Raw genomic sequence first — 6000 nt, forward strand, 5'->3', positions numbered from 1 at the left:
CAGACTAATGGATCAGAGAAAATATATGGATTTTGGGGTAAGATCGACAACAACATTAATTTAGCATTGTGAAGTCGGTGAAATAGTTGCTAAGGTGCTTTGTAGAAAAGATTGTGGATTGTTTTTCTGTCAATAATTAAATGATTAATTGTATTTATGAAACATAAAATATTGGCGGAGTCGAGAAGAAAGGAAACTGTAGATATAGGGAGGATCATATCCCATGATAATTAATAGGACTAAAATTTAGTCCATTAGACCACTCACAATGGGAAGCTCATCATTTTGAAGACAATTAAGGGTGGAAATGGGTTAGGTCAGGTCGGACTTTATAAGGCTCAAGTCTGACCTACTTAAAAAATTATAGATCCGAGTCTAATCTATTATTCGTCACAAAGATACATTTTTTCGATCAGACCTTTTAAAGGTCGATGAAACCTGAAAATCTATTTAAAAACATATTTTACATTAATTTTAAACAACGCCTAAAAGTCTACTACTATTAAATAGCCCAAAACTTATAAAGGACTAAAGCACACAAATAAGTCTGCTATTAAATAACAAAATCTTAGGAAAGTTTAATCACACTAATATATTTGCTAATAAAAAACCAAATCATAGGAAGACTTGAAAAAAATTCAACAATATAAATAATGGAAGATATTATATATATATATATATATATATATATATATATATATATATATATATATATAACTTAATATGGTTTTAATAGGTTTTTTTGGTAAGTGTTTATATAGCCTATTTAATTATTTAATAGGCTATATAACAAGTAAACAAAAAATGGATGTCTCTTGTGCTCTTTGTTACACTAAGGCTATGTTTGGATGAAGCACGGATACGAATTGGAAAATAGGAAAATTACATGATTATATAAAAAAAAAAAAGGGAAATGATATCAAAAGGGAAATTCTATAAAAAATAAAAATAAAAAAAGCGAAATGATAGTATACCGATAAAAAAATGCACGAGTCCATCAGGATATGTGTATTTTAGTTACCTAGCACCACTGTCTACCTACTCTTCGCTGATTCCGGACTTTTGCCATAGTCATTTTAACCATAACACATGCTTCATGATGGTTTCACAAATTTTTCCCTCACGATAAATAGCGTCGCTGAATCAATGTGGAGTAGGAATCAAATACAGGCCATTTCTCCTAGCCGTTGCAGCTCCCAAGGATTCAGTCTTATCTAAGTCGTCTGGTTTCATTCCATTAGGAAGTTCCCAATTGAAGTGATGCAACAATGCAGCTAGAGGAAGCTCAATGTTAGCTAAGCCAAGCGAAATTCCCGGACACATTCTTCTTCCTTCCCTAGAAGGGATGTATTCAAAGTTATTATTACTATTCACTTTATTAAATTCAAAATCTTTACTGTCCTGAAACCTCTTATGTATAAAATTATCTGCATCATATCAATATTTGGGATCTCTTCCGATTGCCCATGCATTTACTATCACACTAGTCTTTATAGGTATTTCATATCCACCTATGTTGCACGCTTCCCTGCATTCTCTTGGAAGCAAAGTAAAAGGTGGATGTAACCTCTCATTGTTTCTTTGATCACTGACTTTAAGTAACCAAGTTCATGTAGATCACTCTCATATATTCTCTTTTTAATTTATGAGACCAAATTGAGACTAAAAATGATGGGACCAAATTGAGACACTTTATAGTTAGGGGATCAAAATGAAAATCAAAAATAAGTTAAGGGACTAAATGATGTATTAAGGCTCTGTTTGGTAAAAATAGCAGATAGCTGATAAGTTAGCTGATAGCTTTTAGCTGATAGCTGATAGCTGATAAGCTAACTGAAGTGTTTGGTAAAATTAGATGTTCAACTAGCTTATAAACGTAAAATGACATAAAAGGGTATTTTTAATTCATTATAAAATTTGTATCAATTGATATTTAAAATATTTAAAATTTCATAGTTTAAATATATTAATCTAATATGTCTTTCATATGTTATTTTTAAATTCATAAATTGGCTAATGTTTTATTTAAAATTGATTTTATTTCAGTTTTTAGACTTTATAAAAAAATTAAACAAAACCTTTCAAAAAAATTAATTGTTACCCACTAAAACAAAATTAAACGTATTGACCCAAAATCAAACAAAATTTTGTTTTTAGACTTAAAAACAAAATTAAACATAACGTAATATGATTTATTTAGGCAAACGTAACATATATTTTTTTAAGAAAAAATGTAGTTTTTATTTTTGTAAACATGAGCATATATTTTGTAAAAATAAATAAAAGCGTGAGCATATATATTTAGTTAAAGTGAAATCTGGGATTAAAAGTGCTATGTTTTTCTTCAACGTAGTTATTTATTACAAAGGGTAGATATGAATTTTTGTTAAATTGATAAGGGTAAAAATGAGACAAAAAATGAGAAGCTATAAGCTCAAACGCTACTTGGAATAGCTTCTGAAAAATAGCTTATAAGCTCGTGAAATAAGCTATAAGCTCATGGTCAAAAAGTGTTACGAAACAGAGCTTTTTTTATAAAACGAGCTTATAAACTATAAGCTAAGAGCTAAAAGCTCTTTTTATTGGTTTACCAAACAGACCCTTAACCTTTTTACAAACTCCTTCAAGTCTCTTATATATATTCTATATAAGATTTGAGTTTTTTTTAATATTTTGTCTTATGGTGACACTTACAATCTATTACAACTAAAAAGACAACTTTGCTAGCATCGAGTTTCTTTCTTGTAAGTGAATTAATTTATTTTCATTTAAAAATACACTTACTTCTCTACTTAATACAAGGTTTCTCTCACACTATTCGACCTTAGTTAAAGCTCATTACTTTATTTCAACCAATTTATTTTTATGGTTTTTTTTATACTAGTTGAGTAATTTTGGTCTTCAATTGACGTGACCACTTGGGAGGAATTTATTTTTTTTCCTTAAAAAATAAAAAATTTCTTCTAGTGTTTTAAATACTTATATTTAATGAGCCGGATATAGTATTGTTGATTTGTTTCTTGTCCATCACTGCACTCTTTTTTCTTCACTTGGCTTTATCTCAATGAGTTTTTTAAGTAAGATTTTTAATGATGTAGATCTCTTTGTACTCCCGTGGGTTTTCATCTAGACACCCTGTATATGTTGTCATATTTTTTATATTTTCAATAATATTAATTTTTTTAAAGAATACAAATAACATATACAAATTTGTATTTTTTTCTCCCTCTCTTCTCTCATTCTCAAACCCTAGCCGTTACCCCTTTTTTCTTGTCAGAGGGGTGATTTAGGGTTAATTTTGACCTAAAAATCACCCCTCAGAGTTGTTTTTGTGATTTCACATATTATATGTTTTCTTTCGTTTGTTTTTGTGATTTCGTCGTCTTAGAACGACTCTGTTTGTTTTGATTTCCCGTCTTTGTGCGGTGTGTTTTTGATTTCCCGTCTTAGTGTGGTGTTTATTTGATTCAGGTAAGATTAGCTTTGAGCAAGTGCAGATCCGTTCAATGACAATGACTTTGGCATCGTCAACGTTGCAGATCCGAAGACATGAGTATTCCAGAGACTTGAATATATATAGTCATATTAGTTATATTTGTAGGCATATATACTTTGCCGTTTTATGCTATTAACATGGATGATGTGAGTTTGTTCACAGATTCATCCTTTTTGTTTTTAGCAAATTTAAATTTGTATTGTATCAATGAACTCTATAATTTGAATGAACGAACATCGTTTATTTTCGTCAAAAATAAAATAAATTTCTTAAAGGTTTTTAATAATATTCATAAAGTGCTGCATATGACATGTGAAAGGGACATGATGTCAAAATAGTTGGGATGAAATTCACTCCACGTGTTGTTTTCACCTCTAATTTGCTTTTTATTTTTTTTTATTTTTTTATATAGGGGTGTAATTAATCATGTAACACAACTTAGTTGGTAGTTTGAAAAAACAATTTTATATAGGTATCAAAGTTCGAACATCGGTTTCTCATTTTTCTACATTTAAATTTGTAAACCCTAACAACTAAATTAGTTTTATAAATAATAATATCCCCTCTTGTCAAAAAAAGAAATCCCCTCCACTTTTTTGAAAAAAAAAAATTATTTAAATTATTTATGTTTTTAGGAAAAAAATAAATATTTGAAAGAAAAGTTTTTTTAAAAAAATATTTACTCTAACATAAATGGATTGTAAAATTCATTTCATGATAAGTAAACTTTGACTTACTCTAACACAAATAGATTCCTCGTCATAAATAGACTTACCTTAATAAAAATGAAACTCCTCATTTTTTAGCGCGAGGAGAAAACAAAATAAAACTCTTCTGCAAATTAAATGCCAAATGCCGATAACCGATGCCCTGAAAAAAAATTACTCAATAAATTTTTTAAAATATGACTATATTAGTCATGTAAACACAACTCAATTGGTAGATGCTAAGACAATTTTATATAGAGGGTCGGAGTTCGAATTTCGGCTTTTTACTTTTCTACGTTTAAAATTTGTGAATCCTAATCACTATCTAGTTTTATAAATAATAATTTCCCCTCTTGTAAAAAAAGAATTCCCCTTCACTTTTTTTAAAAACTTTCATTTAAAATATTTATTTTTTTAGGGAAAAAATAAATATTTCAAAGAAAAGTTTTTAAATAAAAATATATTCAGTCTAACATAAATAGATTGTAAAATTCATTTCATTTTTTTTGAAGGAATGTAAAATTCATTTCATTTTTTTTTGAGGGAATAAAATTTATTTCATAATAAGTAAATTTTGACTTACTCTAACATAAATAGACTTACCTTAATAAAAATAAAACTCTTCTTTTTTTAGCGCGGGGAGAAAACAAAATAAAATTCTTCTGCAAATTAAAGAGTAAATAGTCTATTTCCCTCCTGAAATTGTAAGTTTCATCAATTACCCTCCTGAAATTAACAAAACTTCAATTACCCCCCCTGAAATTTCACAACGTTAGTCAATTTACCCCCTCCGTCAAATTTTTCTGTTAGTGAACATGACGTTTTGCAAATACCCCCCCTGAAGTTTTGCACTTATGTGCAAAATGCCCCCCAAACTTAAAAATTTATATTATTTTTTTCTTAAAAACAAACAATTAATAGTTAAATATTAAAACTAACTATTAATTTTGGAATTTGGGAAAACTACATGCATATATACATCAAAATAGGCTCCAAAATGGGGAAAAATATGTATTTTTTAAAGTGACAATAATTGGATGATTTGTGGATTAATATTGGGGGTTGTGTAATTTAAATGGTTTGAGCAAATTGTTGAAGGAGTTGGAGGAGTTAAAAGACTAAGATGGTGAAGGAAAAAATATAAATTTAAATCTGATTATTAATTTGTTTATAAACCTCTAAAAATAATAATTTGTCTATTAGAAATAACCATTATTGTCACTTTAAAAATACACATTTTTCCTTATTTTGATGTATATATGTATATAGTTTTTCCAAAATCCAAAATTAATAGTTAGCTTTAATATTTAACTATTAATTGTTTGTTTTTAAGAAAAAAATAATATAAATTTTTAAGTTTGGGGGGCATTTTGCACATAAGTGCAAAACTTCAGGGGGATATTTGCAAAACGTCATGTTCATTAATAGAAAAATTTGACGGATGGGGTAAATTGACTAACGTTGTGAAATTTCAGGGATAATTGAAGTTTTGTTAATTTGAGAGAGATAATTGATGAAACTTATAATTTCAGAGGAGAAATTGACTATTTATAATTACACGCAAATTAAATATCCCTATAAAATTGAATTATATCAAATAAAACGTTGCTTTATGTTGTATTGTACGGTCAACCACACGAGGGTGCAATAATCAATCATATAACCCAAAACAAAACATGCAACTACTTTAAGCACTCATAACCGTACGATCATATTTCAAACCCCACTTTTGAACCGTTTGATGAAATCAATAGGCCCCACAAAACCAATCTCCATTGACTAATCATAACATCATCA

The sequence above is a fragment of the Medicago truncatula genome, chromosome 2, assembly GCF_003473485.1.
Source record: "Medicago truncatula cultivar Jemalong A17 chromosome 2, MtrunA17r5.0-ANR, whole genome shotgun sequence".
NCBI lineage: Eukaryota > Viridiplantae > Streptophyta > Magnoliopsida > Fabales > Fabaceae > Medicago > Medicago truncatula.